This window comes from Hemiscyllium ocellatum, chromosome 20, assembly GCF_020745735.1.
Source record: "Hemiscyllium ocellatum isolate sHemOce1 chromosome 20, sHemOce1.pat.X.cur, whole genome shotgun sequence".
Classification (NCBI taxonomy): Eukaryota; Metazoa; Chordata; class Chondrichthyes; order Orectolobiformes; family Hemiscylliidae; genus Hemiscyllium; species Hemiscyllium ocellatum.
In genome coordinates, this window is record NC_083420.1 from 63193680 (window position 1) to 63217304 (window position 23625).

The following is a 23625-nucleotide window of genomic DNA, read 5'->3' on the forward strand; positions in this document are numbered from 1 at the left end:
TCTATGTCCCTCTGTGTGTGTGTGTGTCTCTCTCTCTCCCTGTGTCCCTCTCTCCCTCTCTGTCTCTCTGTCCATCTCTCTCTCTGTCTCTCTGTCGCTCTCTCTCTCTGTGTCTCTCTGTTCCTCTGTTTCTCTGTCCTCTCTTTCTCTGTCTGTCTCTCTGTTCCTCTCTCTCTCCCTGTGAGTCTCTCTGTCCCCTCTCTCTTTCTATGTCCCTCTGTGTGTGTGTGTGTCTCTCTCTCTCCCTGTGTCCCTCTCTCCCTCTCTGTCTCTCTGTCCATCTCTCTCTCTGTCTCTCTGTCGCTCTCCCTTTCTTTCTCTGTGTCTCTGTCCCTCACTCAGTCTCTCTCTCTGTCCCTCTCTCTCTTTCTATGACCCCCTCTCTCTCCCACTGAGTCTCTCTCTCTCTGTCCCTCGGTCTCTCTGTCCCTCTCTCTGTCTACCTCTCTCTCTCCCTTTCTGTCCCTCTGTCCCTCTCTCACTCTGTGTCTCTCTGTCCCTCTCTTTCCCTGTCCCTCTCTCTGTCTGTCTCTCTGTCCCTCTCTCTCTCTCTCTGTGTCTCTCTGTCCCCTCTCTCTTTCTATGTCCCCCCTGTCTCTCACTGAGTCTCTCTCTCTTTGTCTCTCTGTCCCTCTCTCTCTCTGTCCCTCTCTCACTGTGTCTCTCTGTCCCTCTCTCTCTGTCCCTCTCTCTCTCAGTCCCTCTCTCTCTGTCCCTCTCTCTCTGTGTGTGTCTCTCTGTCCTCCTCTCTCTTTCTATGTCCCTCTCTCTCTCACCGAGTCTCTCTCTCTCTTTGTCTCTCTGTCCCTCTCTCTCTCTCTGTCCCTCTATCTCTGTGTCCCTCTCACTCTCTGTCCCTTTCTCCCTCTCTATGTCCCTCTCTCTCTCTGTCGCTCTCTCTCTGTGTCCCTCTCTCTGTGTCCCTTTCCCTCTCTCTGTCTCTCTGTTCCTCTGTCTATGTCTCTCTCTCTCTCTCTCTGTTCCACTCTCTCTCTCTCTGTCCCTCGGTCTCTCTGTCCCCCTCTCTCTGTCCCCCTCTCTCTGTATTCCTCTCTCCCTCTGTCCCTCTCTCTCTCTGTCCCCCTGTCCCTCTCTCTCTGTCCTTCTCTCTCTCACTGTGTCCCTCTCTCTCTCAGTCCCTCTCTCTTTCTCTCTCTGTCCCCCTCTCTCTGTGTTCCTCTCTCCCTCTGTCCCTCTCTCTGTCCCCCTCTGTCTCTGTCCCTCTCTCCCTCTCTCTGTCCCTCTATCTCTCTCTGTCTCCCTCTCTCTCTCTGTCCCTCTCTCTCTGTCTCTCTCTCTGTCCCCCACTCTCTGTGTTCCTCTGTCCCTCTCTCTCTGTGTGTTCCTCTCACTCTCTGTCCCTTCCTCCCTCTCTGTGTCCCTCTCTCTCTCTCTCTGTCCCCCACTCTCTCTGTCCCTCTGTCTCTCTCTCTCTCTGTCCCGCACTCTATGTGTCCCTCTGTCCCTCTCTCTCTCTGTCCCTCTCTCTCTCTGTCTTCCTCCCTCTCTCTGTCCCTGTCCCTCTCTCTCTCTTTCCCTCTCTCCCACTCTTCATCTCTCTGTCCCTCTGTACCTCTTTCTCTGTCCCTCTCTCTTTCTCTCTGTCTCTCTGTCCCCCTCTCTCTCGCTCTTTATCTCTGTCCCACTCTCTCTCTCCGTCCCTCTGTCTCTCTGTCCCTCTCTCTGTGTGTGCTGTCAAATAGCTGAAGGACAGGGAATCCCTAAGCAGAGACGCAGAGTTAAACTCAGTTTAAACTCTCTCCATCACACACACCCACACATAGAAACTGAATATAATGTGGAGAAATATCCATGTGCAGCACAGATTTCCAAACTAACTCAGTGACAGACAGAAATCCCCGTTCTCTGTCCAGTGCCCACCTCCAGACCCAGGGAGGTTTTATCCCTGACGCAGGGCAGGTTTCTGACTGCGTATTATTACATTGCAACATAAAGGGGCTGAGTGTAACAGTTTGCTACATCCCATCATGTCATCTACTTTGCTGTCAGTGTTTGTGAATTATTGAAGTTTTGTGAATTAAATTGAATTAAAGTTCCAGAAAGAGCTTTGTTTAATTGCAGGTGCATTATTTTCTTTCAGTTGTAGACAACACACAATGTGAACCCACACAAGGGCAGTGTGGGATATGAGAAACCCTTCAGTTTAGGATGAGGCCTACCCAGGCAAGATTCTGATCCAACGCTACAAATTACAATTCAATAGCTGATCTATTTCAGGTATTGTATATTATGTTTCTCTTGTATATTAGGAGCTTGGAAAGTAAGGCAGATCTTACTGGAATATCACATTGTCTCTCCGCATTCAACATAAACAGGTTCTGGGATTTGTATTTTAATCACCTTCAAAGAGCTGTCTCCATTTCCTATCTCTGCTAGCATCAATGAATGGAAATGGCTTTTGACACATTGCACCCTCTCCCTTGCTGAAAGTAATCCTGACACACCCGTTCACATACCACCCTCTGAGTGAACAAGTTGCCCCTTAGGTCTCTTTGATATCTTTCCCCTCTCACACTAAACCTATGCCCTCTAGTTCTGGACTCCCTGACCCCAAGAAAAAGACTTTGTCTATTTATCCTATCCATGCCCGTCATGATTTTATAAACCTCGGTAAGGTCACCCCTCAGCCTCTGATGCTCCAGGGAAAACAGCCCCAGCCTGTTCAGCCTCTCCCTGTAGCTCAAATCCTCTAACCCTGGCTACATCCTTGTAAATCTTTTCTGAACCCTTCCACGCTTCACAACATCCTTCCGATAAGAAGGAGACCAGAATTGCACGCCATATTCCAACAGTGGCCTAACCAATATCCAGGCCAGCCGCAACATGACCTTTCAATATCTATACTCAAAATTCTGACCAATAAAGGAAAGCAGACCAAACGCTGCCTTCATTACCTTATCCACCTGCCACTCTACTTTCACGGAGTTACGAACCTGCACTTCAAAGTCTCTTTGTTCAGCAACTCTCCCTCGGACCTGACCATTACGTGTATAAGTCCTGCTCAAATTTGCTTTCCCAAAATGCAGCACCTCGTGTTTATCTAAATTAAACTCCACCAAGTGGGTAGAATTGAAGGTTTTGGGGTGTTTTTGAAACATGCGAATCACACATACATGGAAGTGAGTTACATGTTGGAATCTAATCGAGAGGGTTCCGGGTGATTCATATAATCCCGACAGTGGGGAAACAAGCCCTTCAGCCCAACAAGACCTCACTGACCCTCAGAAGAATAACCCATCCAGACCCATTTCCCCACATTTACCTCTGACTAATGCACCACACCTCCACATCCCTGAACATTGTGAGCAATTATAACAGGGTTTGGATTGGATGGTTAATATACAGAATAACAGATACCCAGGAGTGTGATACAGACTGGAATCTAATCAAATGATTGAGGTGGCTAATGTACAGAGTCCCTTTAAAATGGAAGTCAGTTACAGATTGGAATGTTATCAAGTGGTTTTGGGACGATTATGTGTAGAATAACAGATACCCGGAATGCTTTACAGATTGGAAGCCAATCGAGGGTTTCAGGGTGGTTTACATACAGAATAACAGGTAGCCCGGAGTGAGCTATAGAGTCATAGAATCATAGAGATGTACAGCCACAGAAACAGACCCTTCAGTCCAACCCGTCCATGCCGACCAGATATCCCAACCCAATGTAGTCCCACCTGCCAGCACCCGGCCCATATCCCTCCAAACCCTGCCTATTAATTTACCCATCCAAATGCCTCTTAAATGTTGCAATTGTACCAGCCTCCACCACTTCCTCTGACAGCTCATTCCATTCATGTACCACCCTCTGCGTGAAAAAGTTGCGCCTTAGGTCTCTGTCATATCTCTCCCTTCTCAAACTAAACCTATGCCCTCTAGTTCTGGACTCCCTGACCCCAGGGAAAAGACCTTATCTATTTATCCTAGTCATGCCCCTCATAATTTTATAAACCTCTATAAGGTTACCCCACAGCCTCCGACACTCCAGCGAAAACAGCCCCAGTCTGTTCAGCCTCTCCTTGTAGCTGAAATCTTCCAAGCCCAGCAACATCCTTGTAAATCTTTTCTGCAAACTTTCAAGTTTCACAACATCTTTCCGATAGGAAGCCACCTTCACTATCCTATCTACCTGCGACTCCACTTTCAGGGAGCTACGAACCTGCACTCCAAGGTCTCCTTAGATTACTTACAGTGTGGAAACAGGCCCTTCGGCCCACCAAGTCCACACCGACCTGCCAAAGCGTAACCCACCCATACCCCTATATTTACCCCCTACCTAACACTACGGACAATTTAGCATGGCCAATTTACCTGACCCGCACATCTTTGGAACGTGGGAGGAAACCGGAGCACCCGGAGGAAACCCACGCAGACACGGGGAGAACGTGCAAACTCCACACAGTCAGTCGCCTGAGGCGGGAAATGAACCCGGGTCTCTGGCGCTATGAGGCAGCAGTGCTAACCACTGTGCTACCATGCTGCCCAACAACACACCAGAGGACCTTACTATTAAGTGTATAAGTCCTACTAAGATTTGCTTTCCCAAAATGCAGCACCTCACATTTATCTGAATTAAACTCCATCTGTCACTTCTCAGCCCATTGGCCTATCTGGTTCAGATCCTGTTGTAATCTGAGGAAACCCTCTTCGCTGTCCACTACACCTACAATTTTGGTGTCATCTGCAAACTTACTAACTGTACCTCTTATGCTCTCATCCAAATCATTTCTGTAAATTACAAAACGTAGAGGGCCCAGCACCGGTCCTTGTGGCACTCCACTGGTCACAGGCCTCCAGTCTGAAAAACATCCCTCCACCACCACCCTCTGTCTTCCACCTTTGAGCCAGTTCTGTATCCAAATGGCTATTTCTCCCTGCATTCCACGAGACCTAACCTTGCCAGTCTCCCATGGGGAACCTTGTCGAATGCCTTACAGAAGTCCATATAGATCACATCTACTGCTCTACCCTCATCAATCTTCTTTGTTACTTCTTCAAAATACTCAATCAAGTTTGTGAGACATGATTTCCCGCGCACAAAGCCATGTTGACTATCAATAATCAGTCCTTGCCTTTCCAAATACATGTACATTCTGTCCCTCAGGATTCCCTCCAACAACTTGCCCACCGCCGAGGTCAGGCTCACTGGACTATAGTTCCCTGGCTTGTCCTTACCACCCTTCTTAAACAGTGGCACCACGTTTGCCAACCTCCAGTCTTCCGGCACCTCACCTGTGACTATCAATGATACAAATATCTCAGCAAGAGGCCCAGCAATCACTTCTCTAGCTTCCCACAGAGTTCTCAGGAACACCTGATCAGGTCCTGGGGATTTATCCACCTTGAACCGTTTCAAGACATCCAGCACTTCCTCCTCTGCAATATGGACATGTTGCAACATGTCACCATCGATTTCCCTAGTCTATATCTTCCATATCATTTTCCAAAGTAAATACTGATGCAAAATATTCATTTAATATCTCCCCCATTTTCTGTGGTTCAACACAAAGGCCGCCTGACTGAACTTCTCTGCCTCACACTCACTCCATCACTGACACACTGACCCCCACACACTCACTCCATCACCGACACACTGTTCCTATCACAATCACTCCATCACTATCACCCTGAACCCTCACACTCACTCCATCACCGTCACTATGATGCCCTCAAACTCACTCCATCAAAGTCACGCTGACACTCTCACCCTCACTCCATCACCCTTACCCTGTCCCCTTCACACTCGCTCCATCACCGTGACAATGACCCCCTCACACGCACTCCATCACCATCACCGTGACCCAGTCAAGCTCATACCATCACCATCACCCTGACCTCCTCACACTCACACCATCACCGGCACCCTGACACCACCACACTCACTCCATCACAATCACCCTCTCCCCCTCACACTCACTCCATCACAGTAACCCTGACCCCCTCACACTCACTCCATCACTGTCACCCTGACCCCCTCACACTCATTGCATCGCAATCACCCTGACCCTCTCACACTCACTCCATCGCAATTACCCTGACTCCGTCACACTCAGCCTGTCACCCTCACCCTGACACCTCACACTCACTTCATGACCGTTAGCCTGACCATCTTGCACTCACTCCATCACCCTCACCCTGACACCTCCCCCACTCACTCAATTACTTTCATCCTGACCCCCTCACACTCACTCCATCACCATCACGCTGACCCTCTCACACTCACTCCAAGAACATCAGCCTGACCCCTCACACTCACCCCATCACATTCATGCTGACCCACACACACTCCATCACCATCACGCTGATCCCCTCACACTCACCCCATCACTCTCACTCTATCCCCTTCACACTCGCTCCATCACCGTCACACTGACCCCTGCACATTCACTCCCTCACAGTCACTTTGACACCCTCACACTCACTCCATCACCCTCACCCTGATCCTCTCACACTCACTCCATCACCATCACACTGACCCCCTCACACTCCCTCCATCACAGGCATCCTGACCCCCTCACACTCACTTCATCACAGTCACCCTGACACTACCACACTCACTCCATCACCCTCGCCCTGACCCACTCAAATTTACTCCATCACTGTCACCCTCACCCTATCACACTCACTCCATCACTGTCACCCTGACCCCCTCACTGTCACTCCATCAGAGTCTCCCTGACCACCTCATTCTCACACTATCACAGTCACTATGACCCCCTCACACTCGCTTCATCACTGTCACGCTGACCCCCTCACACTCACTCCACGACACTCTCCCTGACCCCCTCACACTCATTCCATCACAGTCACCCTGACCCCCCACACTCGCTCCATCACGTCACAATGACCCCCTCACACTCACTCCATCACAGAAACCCTGACCCTCTCACACTCACTCCATCACAGAAACCCTGACCCTCTCACACTCACTCCATCACACTCCCCTGACCCCCTCACACTCGCTCCATCACCATCACCAGGAGTCCCTCACACTCACTCCATCACCGTCACCCTGACACCTCACACTCACTCCATCACAGTCACCCTGACACCACCACACTCACTCCATCACCGTCACTATGATGCCCTCAAATGCACTCCATCAAAGTCACACTGTCCCGCTCACACTTACACTATCACCCTCACCCTGAACCCCTCACACTCACTCCATCACCATCACACTGACCCCCACACGTTCACTCCGTCACAGTAACTTTGACACCCACACACCCACTCCATCACCCTCACCCTGAGCCTCTCACATTCACTCTACCACCGTCACCTTGACCCTCGCACACATGCTCCATCACCGACATCCTGACCCCCTCACACTCACTTCATCACAGTCACCCTGACACTACCACACTCACTCCATCACCCCCGCCCTGACCCACTCAAATTTACTCCATCACTGTCACCCTCACCCTATCACACTCACTCCATCACCGTCACCCTGACCCCCTCACTGTCACTCCATCAGAGTCTCCCTGACCACCTCATTCTCACACTATCACAGTCACTATGACCCCCTCACACTCGCTTCATCACTGTCACGCTGACCCCCTCACACTCACTCCACCGCACTCTCCCTGACCCCCTCACACTCATTCCATCACAGTCACCCTGACCCCCACACTCGCTCCATCACGTCACAATGACCCCCTCACACTCACTTCATCACAGAAACCCTGACCCTCTCACACTCACTCCATCACACTCCCCTGACCCCCTCACGCACTCCACTACCATCCTGCTGACCCCCTCACACTCACTCCATCACAGTCACCTTGACCCCCTCACACTCGCTCCATCACCATCACCAGGAGTCCCTCACACTCACTCCATCACCGTCACCCTGACACCTCACACTCACTCCATCACAGTCACCCTGACACCACCACACTCACTCCATCACCGTCACTACGATGCCCTCAAATGCACTCCATCAAAGTCACACTGTCCCGCTCACACTTACACTATCACCCTCACCCTGAACCCCTCACACTCACTCCATCACCATCACACTGACCCCCGCACGTTCACTCCCTCACAGTAACTTTGACACCCACGCACCCACTCCATCACCCTCACCCTGAGCCTCTCACATTCACTCCACCACCGTCACCTTGACCCTCGCACACATGCTCCATCACCGACATCCTGACCCCCTCACACTCACTTCATCACAGTCACCCTGACACTACCACCCTCACTCCATCAACTTGACCATGACACCGCACACTCACTCCATCACCGTCAGCCTGACCCTTTCACACTCACTCCATGACCATCAGCCAGACCCTCTCACACACACTCCATCACCGTCACCCTGACCCCCTCACACACACTCCCTCACAGTCACCCTGACTCCCTCACTCTCACTCCGTCACCGTCACCCTGACCCCCTCACACTCACTCCATCACCTTCACCCTGACCACTCCAAATTCACTCCATTACTGTCACTATGACGCACTCAAACCCACTCCATCAAAGTCACACTCTCTCACACTCACACCATCATCCTCAACCTGAACCCCTCACATTCACTCCATCACCGCCACTCTGACCCCCTCACACTCACTCCATCACCATCACACTGAACCCCTCACACTCACTCCATCACAATAACCCTGACCCTCTTACACTCACTCCATCACAGTCCCCCTGACCCACTCAGACTCACTCCATCACACTTCCTCTGAACCCCCACACTCACTCCATCACAGAGACCCTGACCCTCTCCCACTCGCTCCATCACTGTCACAATGACCCCCGCACATTCTCTCCATCACAGTCACCCTGACTCCCTCACTCTCACTCCATCACCATCACACTGACACCCTCTCACTCACTCCGTCAGAGTCACACTGACTCTCTCACACTCAGTCCATCACCGTCACCCTGAACCCCTCACACTCACTCCATCACCGTCACCCTGAACCCCTCACACTCATTCCATCACAGTCACACTGACTCCTCACACTCGCTTCATCACCATCACCATTAGCCCCTCACACTCACTCCATCAGTCACCCTGACTCCCTCACACTCACTATATCACCGTTTCCCTGAACCCACTCATTCCATCACTGTCACCCTGATCACTCACACTCATGACATCACTTTCACACTGACCCCCTCTCATTCACTCCATCACCATCACACTGATCCCCTCACACTCACTCCATCACCATCACCCTGATCACTCACACTCACTCCATCACCATCACCCTGACAACACCACACTCACTCCATCACTGTCATCCTCACCCCATCACACTCACTCCATCATAATCACCCTCTCCCCCTCACACTCACTCCATCACAGTCACCCTGACCCCCTCAGACTCACTCAATCACACTTCCCCTGACCCTCTCACACTCACTCCATCAGAATAACCCCGACCTTCTCACACTCGCTCCATTACCGACACACTGACCCCCGCACACTCACTCCATCACATCACAATCACCCTGACCCAGTCAAGCTCACACCAGCACCATCACCGTGACCTCCTCACACTTCCTCCATCACCGGCACCCTGACCACCCCACACTCACTCCATCACAGTCACCCAGTCCCACTCACACTCACTCCGTCACCCTCACGCTCACTCTGAACCCCTTACACGCACTCAATCAACGTCACCCTGACCCTCGCACACACACTTCCTCTCCGACACCCTGACCCAATCACACTCACTCCATCACCATCACCCTGACACCTTGCACTCACTCCATCACCGTCAGCCTGACCCTCTCACACTCATTCCATCACTGTCACCCTGATCACTCACACTCATGACATCACTTTCACACTGACCCCCTCACACTCACTCCATCACAATAACCCTGACCCTCTCACACTCACTCCATCGCAGTCCCGCTGACTCCCTCACACTCACTCCATCACAGTCACCCTGACCCCCTCAGACTCACTCCTTCACACTTCCCCTGACCCCCTCACACTCACTCCATCACAGAGACCCTGACCCTCTCACACTCACTCCATCACCATCACACTGAACTCCTCACACTCACTCCATCAGAATAACCCTGCCTTCTCACACTCGCTCCATCACCGACACACTGACCCCCGCACACTCACTCCATCACCATCACCATCACCCTGACCCAGTCAAGCTCACACCATCACCATCACCCTGACCTCCTCACACTCACTCCATCACCAGCACCCTGACCACCCCACACTCACTCCATCACAGTCACCCAGTCCCACTCACCCTCACTCCATCACTGTCACCCTCACCCTATCACACACACTCCATCACAATCACCCTCTCCCCCTCACACTCACTCCATCGCAATCACCCTGACCCTCTCACACACACTCCATCGCAATTACCCTGACACCATCACACTCAGCCTGTCACTCTCACCCTGACACCTCACACTCACTTCATGACTGTCAGCCTGACCCTCTTGCACTCACTCCATCACCCTCACCCTGACACCTCCCCCACTCACTCAATTACTTTCATCCTGACCCCCTCACACTCACTCCATCACCGTCACACTGACCCCCGCACATTCACTCCCTCACAGTCACTTTGACACCCTCACACTCACTCCATCACCCTCACCCTGATCCTCTCATACTCACTCCATCACCCTCACTCTGATCCTCTCACACTCACTCCATCACTCTCACCCTGATCCTCTCATACTCACTCCATCACCCTCACCCTGACCCTCTCACACTCACTCCATCACCATCACACTGAGCCTCTCACATTCACTCCATCACCATCACCTTGACCCTCGCACACATGCGCCATCACCGACATCCTGACCCCCTCACACTCACTCCATGACTGTCACCCCGAAACCTCAAACTCACTCCATCAACTTGACCATGACACCGCACACTCACTCCATCACAATCAGCCTGACCCTCTCACACTCACTCCATCACCGTCACCCTGACCCCCTCACACACTCCCCATCACCGTCACCCTGACCCCCTCACACACACTCCCTCACAGTCACCCTGACTCCCTCAATCTCACTCGTCACCGTCACCCTGACCCCCTCACACTCGCTCCATCACAGTCCCCCTGACCCCCTCAGACTTACTCCATCACACTTCCTCTGACCCCCCACACTCACTCCATCACAGAGACCCTGACCCTCTCCCACTCGCTCCATCACCGTCACAATGACCCCCGCACATTCTCTCCATCACAGTCACCCTGACTCCCTCACTCTCACTCCATCACCATCACACTGACACCCTCTCACTCACTCCATCAGAGTCACACTGACTCTCTCACACTCACTCCATCACCGTCACCCTGAACCCCTCACACTCACTCCATCACCGTCACCCTGAACCCCTCACACTCATTCCATCACAGTCACACTGACTCCTCACACTCACTTCATCACCATCACCATTAGCCCCTCACACTCACTCCATCATAGTCACCCTGACCCTCTCGCACTCACTCCATCACCCTCGCCCTGACCCACTCAAACTTACTCCATCACTGTCACCCGGACCCTCTCACACTCACTCCATCACCGTTTCCCTGACCCCACTCATTCCATCACTGTCACCCTGATCACTCACACTCACGACATCACTTTCACACTGATCCCCTCACACTCACTCCATTACCGTCACCCTGATCACTCACACTCACTCTATCACCATCAGCCTGACCCTCTCAGACTCACTCCATCCCTGTCACACTGAACCCCTCACATTCACTCCATCACAGTCACTCTGAACCCCTCACACTCACTCCATCAGAGTCTCCCTTTCCCCCTCACACTCACTGCATCACAGTCACTATGAGGCCCTCAAAACCACTCCATCATAGTCACATTGACACCCTCACACTCACTCCATCACACTCCCCCTGACCCCCTCACACTCACTCCATCACCGTCACACTGACTCTCTCACACTCACTCCATTACAGTCATACTGACCCCTCACACTCACTACATCACCGTTTCCCTGACCCCACTCATTCCATCACTGTCACCCTGATCACTCACACTCATGACATCACTTTCACACTGACCCCCTCTCATTCACTCCATCACCATCACACTCATCCCCTCACACTCACTCAATCACAGTCACCCTGACACCCTCACACTCACTCCATCACCATCACCCTGACCCAGTCAAGCTCACACCATCGCTCTCAGACTGACCTCCTCACACTCACACCATTCTCTAATTTAGCTCCAGTGTGCAAAAGATCTCTCATTTACTGATGGCCCGCACCAATTCTCCAATTCAGTGTTGCTGAGCACCTTTTGCCCCAATTACTGAAGCCCTGAACAAGTTCTCCATTCAGCTTTGCCTTACACCAATCCTCATATTGACTGATGCCCTCGCCCAATTTAGGGGTGCTCTACTCTCATTCCTGCATCAAGTATTGTCCTGTCCCAATTCTCCCATTTACATCTAAACTGAAATTGTCCCATTTGGTGCTAACTGCACCAATTTGCCATTATCGGATGCCCCGTTTCAAATTCTCTTGTTTTGATTAGCCCTTGCCCAATTCTTCCAATTAGCAGTTCCTGGGAATGATTCTCCAGAATTCTAAAATTGAGTCAAACACAAGTTGGACTCAAGTGTCTGTTTCCATGGTGTACATCTCTATGATTGTATGACTCTATTTATGGCTCCGCTGCTCTGCACCATTTCTCCCATTTACCAATCCTGCACAAATCCTGAAACTGCACCAACTCTCCCATTGAGTATTACCCTGCCCTATTTAAAGGCAGCTGCATGAGTTCTCCAATTATTAACGTCGTCCATCAATTCCTTCCGTTTGATTGTTCCCTGAAATACTTCTTCCACGTACGGGTTCCCTGCTGAATTGTTTTCATTTAGTGATGCACTGAACCGAATCTCCAATTTACCAATGCTTGCAACATTTCTTTGTATTAATTCCCTGGCCCCTATTCCCCAATTTAGACATGCTGTGCTCGAATTTTCCAATATATTGGCATTCCCATTAATTTTCTAATGTAACAGCACTGTGCACCAGACCTCCCATTTACTCACATGCCTGTACTAATTCTTCTATTGACTGATACCCTGTTACATTTCTCACATTTCGATAAGCCCTTCCCCAATTCTCCCATTAAGTAGTCCCTTGCAATGATCGTCCAATTTCATGGAGCGCTGCCAGAATTCCTAAACCGACGCATGGACAAGTTGGACCGAAGGATCTGTTTCTATGTTGTAAATCTCGACGATTGTATGACCTACTGACCATGTAGGTGTGAACAACATACAAGGGTCTGCCTCGTCTCTCTCAGGAACTCACTGTTTAACTAAGAAGCTGACCCACTGGATTAATATCTGTGTGCAGTGTTAATTAGCACAGGGCCAATCAGATCAGGGAGATCCCTTGGTGCCTTGCAGACTGCTGTCGGAGAAATGGGTTCTCTTTATGCATTTTCTTTTTCCTTACTCAATGGGTCATTTGTAGTGTTCAAGATCCCATATGTTTTCTATTTTCCCCTGCAGCAGATCTTGTCACAGGAAAAGACCTGTGCACATGAACACCAAGGCAACTCTATCCATGTTCACGTTTCAAACTCTGTAGTTCGGTCGAGTTTGTCTCTCTTTAGATTTTTATACCAAACTCCATCACAGCGGGCTTCAGTCTGTTCATTTCCCTCCACAACCTTCTGCTATTTCCTGGAGACATTAAAATTCACCTGTCTGTGCAAGCAATCTTGTTGGTCGGTATCATCCACAGTATCATCTCCAAATCCAAGTTAGATGTCAAAGAAAATATTGATGGTCTTTTCTGTCTCAATAATAAATAACCGTCTGTATCATTCGTATATAGAGAACAACATGATTAAAATATTCATCCTTGCAGTAAAAAAGCAAACTGGATTTTAATTCTGCTGTTTGCAAGTTGCAGTAATTTATGATCACTCAGCATTTTTCCGTCCGAGCACATTAATTCTCCATGGGGAGCTTAAGCCATTTATTACAATAGCTTCAGTTTTTATCCAGCCTCTTATGTAATAATTTGTGAAACAAATTGGACGGCCTGACTTTCATTAACCTTTTATTTTATTCCATCACATTTGTTGAATTTTAACTCCACACTGACTCTCCTTATACAGATCCACCCTCTCCATTTGTGTTTGTGTTGTTCTGCTCCAGGTATATTCCAAGTGTGAACAGCACCGGTGGCAAACTGACTCGCCCGTTGTCCTCAGGAATAGATTCTTGTTGTACTTTTGAGACTGGTGTCACATTGTCAAACTTGTATGTTGGGGCAGTAGAATTACCCTTTGGGGAGAGAACTGGCTCGAAGGTAGAAGACAGAGGGTGGTGGGGGAGGGTTGCTTTTCAGACTGGAGGCCTGTGACCAGCGGTGTGCCACAAGGATCGGTGCTGTGTTCACTGTTGTTTTGTCATTTATATAAATGATTTGGATGTGACCATAGGACGAATGGTTAGTAAGTTTGCAGATGACAGTAAAATTGGAGGTGTGGAGGACAGTGAAGATGGTTACCTCAGAGGACAACAGGATCTTGATCAGATGGGCCAATGGGCTGAGGAGTGGCAGATGGAGATTAATTTAAATAAATGTGAGGTGCTGCAATTGGAAAGGCAAAAGAGAACAGGATTTATTCACTGAATGACAAGGTACTCGGGGTGTTGCTGAACAAATAGACCTGGAGTGCAGCTTCACAGATCGTTGAAGGTGGACAAAAATTTGGGTAGGAGAGTGAAGAAGGCGTTTGTCATTTTTGTGTTTATTGCTCAGTTAATTGTGTAAAGGAGTTGGGAGATCATGTTGCGGTATTGGTTCAGCCACTTTTGGTATATAATGTGCAATTCTGAACTCCCTCCTGTAAGAAGGGTGTTATAAAACTTTAAAGTGTTTAGAAAAAGATTTACAAGGAAGTTGGCAAGGTTGGAGGGTTTGTGCTGGAGGGTAAGACTGTATAGGTTGAGGCTATTATCCCAGGAACGTCAGAGGCTAAGGGGTAACCTTATAGACATTTACAAAACCATGAAGAGCCTCAATAGGGTAAAAAGACAAGGTGAATTCCTGTGGTGGGGGAGTCCCGAAGCAGGTGGCATATGTTAAAGTTGAGAGGGGAAACATAAAAGGGACCTAAGGGGAACATTTTTCACTCAGAGGGCACTGTGGGCATGAGCTGACAGAGGAAGTAGTGGAGGCTGGTACAATGACAACATTTAAAAGTTACCTGGGTGGGTGTAGGAATTATAAAGGGTTCAGAGGAACATGGGCCAGATTCTGACCAATAGGATGAGATTTACATCGGATATCAGTTCGGCATGGATGAGTTGGACTGAATGATTTGCTGCTGAGCTTATACTGCTCTGAGTGGTTTGAGTTCCGGATTGGAGATTTATGAAGTAGAAAATAAAATATGGCACAGAGTTAGACTGAGAAATCCTGCTGATCTCATCAGCTTTATCCTGTTTCCCAGATCCTCCTTCAATAAATGCATTTTTCAGATCCTCATTCAGAATTCCTGGAGCTCTGTACCTGGCCTGGAACAATGTGTCGGAAGTCCTATTGCAGTCCACACGAGGTCCCTTTCCCACTGCCCTGATCCCACGGCCTGCAATGCTGCAGACTGAGCAGACAACCCGAAGCACAATGATGAGCTCCTTCCAGCCCACGGCCCTCCTTCTCACTGAATGAAGACGATCACCAGAAGCAGAATCCAGCTCTTGTTTCAGCCTTGAATACCAGACTCTGTCTCACTGAGTGAAGATTAGACTCAGAAACAGAAATGAAATAAACTTCCCATCTACATTGTGTCACTCTTTAAAATCTCTGTGTCTGAGTTCAGGTCATTTGATTGGAGACTGTGGATAGTGGGTCCCCAGTGAAATGGAAAGAATGTGGAGGAGCTCACTGAGGGACATCTCTCACAGTGAGAGTCAGAAAGATACTGTTCCACATTGGAAGGGTTTAAGGGGAACTGATGGCTCAGAAAAATGTTGTACCGATGTTTGTAAAACTTAGAAACTCTGATTGTTTTGTGGCTGGGGTTTATTTTATCCTTGTATAGATTTGACACATTAACCCTCCCTCCCCACCACTACAGAAGCTGTTGGGACTATTCAGTGTTTCCAGTGGCTTCTGTAATTATTTCTGGTTCCTGACGGGAGCAGTCTCTAACTTTTTGAACAAAACAAACCCACCCTTGTGCTGCAATTAATATTTCAATAAGAAATGGGAAGCAGCAGAGGGGAAAGCTTCCGAGATGCCGAGCAATGCTGCCCGGTTCCACACTGCAATTCACAGAAACCATCGCCAGGAAAAGCAAGGAGCAATCTGACAGATCTGTTTTACCACAGAATGTAAGATTTATTTCCTCGATTTATCCCGGTGCCTTACCTTTAAAAGGCTGTTTACGAACCCCAACACTGCCATGGCCAGGAATCGGACCCGGGTCAACTGCTTGGAAGGCAGCTACGCTCCCCACTATCCCACCATCACCCTGCTAGCAGCTCTGCTCCCCATTCCCAAACACACTTAACAAGGCCGTGATCATCACCAACTGGATTGGGGCTGAAATCCCAAAAAGAAATTGCTGGGGAAGCTCAGCAGGTCTGACAGCACCAGAATCAGAAGCCTTCAGTTCTGAAGAACAATCCCTGGATCTAAAAGGTTCCCTCCCCACAGATGCTGCCAGACCTGCTGAGTTTCCCCAGCAATTTCTGTGCTGTCTCTCAGATCTGCAGCATCTGCAGCTCTTTGTTGGAAACAAAACAAACGTTGAGCCACCGAAGGGGATATTGGGTCAGGTGATAGTCTCCCTCATCCATAGAGGCAGATGGGAAGGAGCATGGAATCATAGAATCCCTACAGTGTGGAAACCGGCCATTTGGCCCATCGTGCATCTCACCAAGACACCCCCCCCACCCTATCCCTGTTACCCTGCATTTCCCATGGCTAATTCACCTCACCTACACATCACTGAACACTATGGGCAATTTAGCATGGCCAACCCACCCTAACTTATACATCTCCGGACTGTGGGAGGAAACTGGAGCACCCGGAGGAACACACACAGACCCGGGGAGAATGTGCAGACTCCACACAGAGAGTCTTCAATCAGACAGGGATCTGGGGAATTGCAGACGTTTAGACAGGGAGTCCAGATGGTTAGACTAGCGTTTGAATGATGGGCCGAACAGCCTGATCTCAGTGCTGTAAAAACTCTACAGTAACATGGCTCCCCACATGCAGCATTCATCACAGTTTACATTTAGCTTTAATCCGTCCTGTTATTGACCTTATTCTGAATGAAATGGATGGAGAGGGGTTGTTTGTACATTCAGTCAGATCTGTGTATTGGTGGGTCAGGAGCATCATACCCAATAACAACAGGGGGAGGGGGTATGGAATTCCTTCCCCTTACAGATCCCAATTGCATCATGCCATTTCCTCATTTGGGTTAAGTTGTTTTATTTTTAATATCATCACAATATATTGATGCCCTTCTGTGCATGTTATGAATTTGGACAGAGCAATCCCTCTTTTCTCTGTGAACAAACGGAATACCAAGGAGTCGGATTGGGGAATGTATCCTCTCACAGAAACAGGAACAGGGAGATGTCATTCCCACTGAAATAAACACAGGCCATGCTGAGAAATCTGATAAGGTCATGCAACATCTATAGGGAGAAGAGAAAGGTGAACCCGTGTGTTATGAGGGTGGGGGGATTCAGCAGAGCGGAAGGAAGTTATAAAAGTAATGGTTTCTGAACAATTGGAATGGGGGTAACGCTGAAGAAAGAATGAGATGGTTTGTAATAGCGTGGAGGCTGCAGAGATTTAATGACAAACGGTTTCATGGAAACAAATCTAAAGGGATTGGGAGTTGGTTCGGTAAACGTCTTAAGAGCTCAGGAAATGTGAGCCGGGGGGAAACTATACAGCCTGTTTAAACTGTTCAGTCTGTTCTGGCAGTCAATCCGATCAGAGCTGGTTTGAGATTTCAAATCCATTTCCTATCCACTCCCCATATCCCGTGACTCCCTGAGACACCGACAATCTGCCTATTTCAATCTGAAATGTACTCAGTCAGGGAGAGAGAATATTAAAGACTCAGAGGCCTTAGAGTGAAACGCTGTCTCCTCATCTCCGTCCCAAATAACCTGCCCCTTACCCTGAGAGGGTGGCAATCAAACCCGAATGAACTGCGGATGCTGTAACATTAACGCTGATTTCTCTGCACAGATGCTGCCTGACCTGCTGAGCTTTTCCAGCAACTCCTGAGACTGTGTTATCGTGTTTCAGATTCCCAGACCCACAGGATGAATTTCTCAGCATCTCCCCTCTCAAGCCTCATCACAATCTGAGATACTCCAATGAAATCGCCTTTCAATTTTCTAGAATATAGACCCAATTTATTCAGATACTCAGCCCTGGAGCACACTGGTCCCAAATACTGAGCTTTATTTTGTGATTCATTCATGTGTTTGGGTCATTGCCGCTGGGTCACCACGGATTACTCAGATATAATTGCTCTGGTGAAGGTGACGGTGAGTTATTGCCTTGAACTGCTGCCATTCATTTAGTGCAGATAAAGCCACAATGATGTAAGGGAGGGAGTTCCAGGATTTCCAACCAATGGCACTTGTGGGACTGAGATGTTTTTCCAAGCCAGGGTGGGGATGACTGATGTGGAATTGTCAAATGGTGGTGTTCCCGTGTATCTGCTGTGCTCAGTGTTCCACATGATAGTGCCGTTGGTCTGGAAGCTGCTCTGGAAGGAACCGTGGGGAATTTCTTCAGTACATCTTGTCTATGGTACACACTGCTGCTACTGAGTGTCGGTGGTGGAGACAGGGGATGTTTGTGGCTGTGGTGCTGAACAAGCTGCACTGCAAGTTTATTCCATCAAATTATGGAGAACACAACTACTCTCCATCATCATCAATCCATTTCACAGGCGGACACCCAGTGATTACACGGATCTGTTGTCCCAGTCTGTTAATTGTACAAATGACCATGAGATTTTAAACAGATTTCCCTCTTCCCTGACAATGGTCTGAGGGACATCCCGCCACTGTGTCACTTTCTCATGGCCATTCCATCTGTAAAAGCTGGGAATCAGCTGATGGGACACAGACTGTGTTACAGATGGTTACACTCACTGACAGCGTCACAATGGCCTGAGTGACGCAAAGGCGCAAGGGGCTGCGCGGAGACGTCACACGAGGCTGGCCGCCCACATAGGGGCAGCATTGACAATGAGGAAGCGGGAGGAGGCAACAGGTGACTCAGATCAGGGCCGTGAGGAGAGACAGAGAGGCTCCCTCTGGCGGCAGGGAGGAGGAATCAGCAGCAGCCACAGGAGGGTGGAGCGGATTGGTGGGAAGGAAGATTGACAGGTGGGACAGGTCATGGGGGCGGGGCTGAGCTGGAAGGTTGGGGCTGGGTTCAGGTGGAGGGGGATGAGGAAAGTGGGGAAGTCCACAACCCCCTCCCTCCCTGTCCTCCTGTCCCTGAGGGAGATTTGGACTCAGTGCCATGTGGTGGGGCTGCACATGTCATTAACATGGTGGCATCTTGCTGTGCCTTGGGTCTCCTGTTGTTGTCCAAACTGTGGGGTGATGGGAAATAAAGCCCCTTTCTCAGTGAGGGGGTGGGGAAGCTTGGGACTGAGATCTTGCTGTGCATGAAGACACACACAGTCGAATGGCCGATCAGTCTCTGCACACACTCCCCGTGGCCCTCATTCCCTCCAGCCCAGGACCTGTGACACAGTGAGGGGTGGGGGTGGTGTGGGTGGGGGAATTCTACGCAATGAAGACACAGTGGGGGCTTTTATACAGAGATGGGGAAGTATGGATAGAGGGCACAGTGTGGTGTGGGGGGTAAATTAAGCAGCACAGGGGGAGGGGGCAATTAGATTGGGGAAAGAGATGAAAGTGAGTGGAGCTGTAATATTCCAGGAGGGGTGGGCAATTGTGGGTGGGGTCACAAATTTAGCCAAAGGCAGGGGAGTTACAGGAGAATGAGGCAGTAAACGTTGATCTCATGGAATACAGGGACAACTAGCCATTTGGATACAGAACTGGCTCCTTCTCCCATCCCCCCATTCCCCCTCTCCTTCCCCGCTCTCCTCCCAACCTCTGCCCCCTCCACCCTCTCCTTCCCCTCTCCTCCTTCACCCCCTCTTTCCCCCTCCTCTCCTGCCAGCCTCTCCATCCCTCTCCTCTCCTCCCCTCCATCCCCCACTCTTCTTTCTCTCTGCTTCTCCCCTCCATCCCCCTTACTTTCCCCCTCTCCTTCCCTGCTAATCGCTTCCCCCACTACTCTGCCCTCTCCTCCCCCTGTTCTTCACCACTTTCCCCCTCATTCAACCCCTTCCCCCCTCCTTCCACCCCAATTCTTTCCCCCTTCCCCCCACCGCTCCCTCTCCTTCCTCTCCCTGCCCTTTCACCCCCTTCCTTCCCCCTCTCCTCTGTCCCTCCTACCATCCTCATCTCCGCCCACTCCTCTCACCCTCCTCTCCCAATTCTCCTTCCACCTTCTTTTCTGCCATCTCTTCCCACCCTTTCCTCCTCTCTCCTTCAACACCTCCCCTTTTCCCTACTCTCCTTCCAACCCTTCTCCCCCCTTCCCACCACTCTCCTTCTACGCGCCCCTCTCCTTACCCACCTCTCATTCCCCCTTCGCCCCTCTTCTTCCATCTATCCTCCCATCCTTCCCCAACTCTTCTTCCCCAACTCTCCTTCCCCCACCTCGCCGTCTCCCTTCACTGTCTTCTTCCCCTTTCCTTCTCTTCTTTCCCTTCTCCTTCCCCTCCCCATCTCCTCCTCTCCTTCCCCCCTCCTCCCCGAATGTCTCCTTCACCCCGCATATTCCCCCTCCTCCCCTTCGTCATTTCCCCCTCTCCTCCACCCACTTCTCCCTCCTCCCCTACCTTCCCATATCTCCTTTCCATTCCCCACTTCTCCACCTCTCCTCTTTCCCCCTCCTTCCATTCTCTCCTTTCCCCTCTCTTCTCCCCTCTCCTCAACACCCTCTCCTCCCCCCATTCCCCCGCTCAATCACCCCACTCCTCCCCCTCTCCTTCACCCCTCCCTACCCCATGTCTCCTTACCCCACTACCTCCCCCCCTCATTCTACCACTCCTCCACCCTTCCTTCCCCCCTCCTACCCCTTCTCCTTCCACCCCTCTTCCTTCCCTCCCCACATCTCCTTCCCGTCCCCTCCTTCCCACATCTCCTTCCCGTCCCCTCCTTCCCTCCGCCCCTCCATACCCCCACACCCTCACCCTCCTTTCCTCCCCCTCTCCTGTTGTGGGACTGGTGTTTGGTAGAAGTATTCACTTTTTTGGATCATTGGAATCTCCTTTGAGGTAGAAATGACCTGTACAAGAAGGATGGATTACACCTAAATTGGAAGGGGTCTAATATACTGGCAGGGAGATTTGCTAGAGCTGCTCGGGTGGATTTAAACTAGTAAGGGGGGTGGGATCCAGGGAGATAGTGAGGAAAGAGTTCAATCTGAGATTGGGATAGTTACATACAGAAGTGAGTCAAACAGTCAGGGCAGGCAGGGATATGGTAGGACTAATAAATTAAACTGCATTTATTCCCATGCAAGGGGCCGAACATGGAAGGCAGAAGAACTCAGAGCACGGTTAGGATTATGGGACTGTGTTCAAGAAAAAAAAATAGAAAGACAATGTACATCTCAGGAACAGGCCCTTCTGCCCTCCAAGCCTGAGCCAATCCAAATCTACTGTCTAAATCTGTCGCCCAATTCCTAAGGATCTGTATCCCTCTGCTCCCCAACTACTCATGGATCTCTCCAGACACATCTTAAATGTATCTACCGTGCCTGCCTCTACCACCTCGGCTGGCAACACGTTCCAAATGCCCACCACCCTCTGTGTGAAGTACTTGCCATGTGTACCTCCCTTAAACTTCCCACCTTGAAAGCATGACCTCTCGTTATTGAATCCTTCACCCCTGGAAAAAAGCTTGTCTCCATCCACCCTGTCTATACCCTTGATGATTTTGTAAACCTCAATCAGGTCCCCCCTCAATCTCCTTTTTTCTAATGAAAACAAACCTAACCTACTCAACCTCTCTTCATAGCTAGCACCTTCCATACCAGGCAACATCCTTATAAACCTTCTCTGTACCCTCTCCAAAGCGTCCACATCCTTTTGGGAATGTGGAGACCAGAACTGTACACAGTATTCTAAATGCGGCCAAACCAATGTCTTGTACAATTTTAGCATGACTTGCCAGCTCTTATACTCAATAGCCCGTCCAATGAAGGCAATCATACTATATGCCTTCTCGACCACTCTATCCACCTGTGCAGCACCTTCAGGGTACAATGGACCTGTACCCCCAGATCTCTCTGCCCATCAACTTTTCCCAAGGGTCCTCTGTTCATTGTATAATTCGCTCTTGAATTAGTCTTGCCTAAATGCATCACCTCACATTTGTGAGATATCATAACAATTATGGAAACATGGCTCAGAGATGGACAGGACTGGCAGCTTAATGTTCCAGGATACAAATGCTACAGGAAGGATAGAAAAGGAGGCAATAGAGGAGGGGGAGTGGTGTTTCTGATAAGGGATTGCATTACACCTGTGCTGAGGGAGGATATTCCTGGAAATATATCCAGGAACGTTTGTTGGGTGGAACTGAGAAATAAAGGGATGATCACTTTATTGGGATTATATTATAGACCCCCCCCCCCAATAGTCAGAGGGAAATTGAGAAACAAATTTGTTAGGGGATTTCAGCTGTCTGTAAGAATAATAGTGTGGTTATGGTCAGGGATTTTAATTTTCCAGACATAGGCTGGGATTGCCATAGTGTTAAGGGTGTAGATGGAGAGGAATTTGTTAAGTGTGCACAAGAACATTTTCTGATTCAGTATGTGGATGAACCTCCTAGATAGAGAAGGTGCAAATCTTGACCTACTCTTGGGAAATAAGGCAGGGCAGGTGACTGAGGTATCAGTGGGGGAGCACTTTGGTGTCAGCGACCATAATTCTATTAGATTTAAAATAATGATGGAAAAGAGTAGACCAGATCTAAAAGTTGAAGTTCTAAATTGGAGAAAGGCCAACTTTGACGGTATTGGGCAAGAATTTTCAAAAGCTGATTGGGGACAGATGTTCACAGGTCAAGGAACGGCTAGAAAATGGGAAGCCTTCAGAAATGAGATAACGAGAGTCCAGAGAAAGTATATTCCTGTTCGGGTGAAAGAAAAGATTGGTAGATATAGGGAATGCTGGATGACGAACGGAATTCAAGGTTTGGTTAAAAAAAAATGGAAGCATATGTAGGGTATAGATAGGATCGATAGAGTGAATCCTTTGAAGAGTACAAAGGCAGTAGGATTATACTTAAGAGGGAAATCAGGAGGGCAAAAAGGGGACATGAGGTAGCTTTGGCAAGTAGAATTAAGGAGAATCCAAAAGATTTTTACAAATACTTTAAGGACAAAAGGGGAACTAGGGAGAGAATAGGGCCCCTCAAAGATCAGCAAGGCGGCCTTGGTGTGAAGCCACAGAAAATGGGGGTGATACTAAACGCATATTTTGCATCAGTA